Source organism: Macadamia integrifolia, chromosome 4 (assembly GCF_013358625.1).
Source record: "Macadamia integrifolia cultivar HAES 741 chromosome 4, SCU_Mint_v3, whole genome shotgun sequence".
Lineage (NCBI taxonomy): Eukaryota > Viridiplantae > Streptophyta > Magnoliopsida > Proteales > Proteaceae > Macadamia > Macadamia integrifolia.
This window is the reverse complement of record NC_056560.1, coordinates 15,871,992-15,873,336: the sequence shown is the minus strand read 5'-3', so window position 1 is coordinate 15,873,336 and position 1,345 is coordinate 15,871,992.

Genomic DNA, 1,345 nt, shown 5'->3' with positions numbered 1-1,345 from the left:
TTTTTTTTTTTTTTTGGGTAAAGGGCAGAGGTTGGCTACACTAGGGGTGTCAATTCCAAGTCCGCACCGGTAAGCCTGATCGAGCCCGACATATTTATAAATAGGTAGTACATAGTACAGCCACCTAGCCAGATGGGCGTTCGATCGGCCTGACACATTTATAAGCCCGATTTGAACCGACTCCTTTAAGCCTGACCTAGCTCGACCCCTTTAATACTACTTGTATTTTTTTTAATTTTCTTAATACTATTTGTATTTAGTCTTAAGGGTAGGTGATATGTACAATTGAGATGGTGGTAATTGTTATATGAACATTCATCTTTTTTATGCATAATTTAATTGATTTGAACTTACTAAACTTGGGTTATGTTGGCATAAATTAATTGATTTGAGTTTCGTGGGTTAAAGATTGAGTACTTTAGTAATTTAGTTACTTTGTGCATCTTTGGCTTAATTCATTTTAACTATGAGATCTTTTTCTTTGTTATGCTCATCTTTGCCTCATTTTATTGGTATTCCTCTTCAAACACATTTAAGAGACAAATTTTAAAGAGGACCCGTTTAAAGTCCGTTTAAAGTTAAATAAGTCTATAACCCGGTTAAGGCCCATTTATGGTAGCCCGATTAAAACCCGAGACCGACAACCTGATTATTAACCGTACCATGTCCACGCTAGGTAAGCCCGTTTAACTAAACAGGCGTTCACAATGAAGCCCTAGAAATTGGTCAAGCCCTACTAGGTCTGAACGAGACCATCCCGGCCCGATCGCTTGACACCCCTAGGGTACACCATTTCAAAACAAACTCCGAGAAATTCATTTAAGGTGGCATAACCATGTTCAGCAAAGACCTTAGAATGTTCCAATACGAAAGAGTGACTAGGGATATGCCTAAAATGATCATAAGATAAGTTGAAGAGTTAGAGATAAGCCTAAAATCATCATAAGAGAAGTTGTAAAAAAAGATATGTAGAGCCTAGGTTTGGATTCTAGTATGACCTCAAATATAACAATTTGAAGGGCAAAGCATTATTTTTCTTTCTTGTTGTTTCATTCTTTTAATTTTACATCCTCATGGGTTGTATGGTCAATCCATTTAATTGGGAAAAGGCTAAATTGTTGAGTACACTACTCTGTTTTTTAAGCTAATGATTGAACCAATGGATAGCATGGATAGCCTGAATAAGAGGGAGAAGGAGACTTTCCCAAAGGTGGGGAGAAAAGAGGTGCACACCCATAGTTAGCAAATTCGGATTCGGGAATTATTTGGGCAGAGAATTTTTGGAATAATTTGATTAATTAATTTAAGGATTCGGTCAAAAAAACTTATTGGGTTTTTTTTTTTT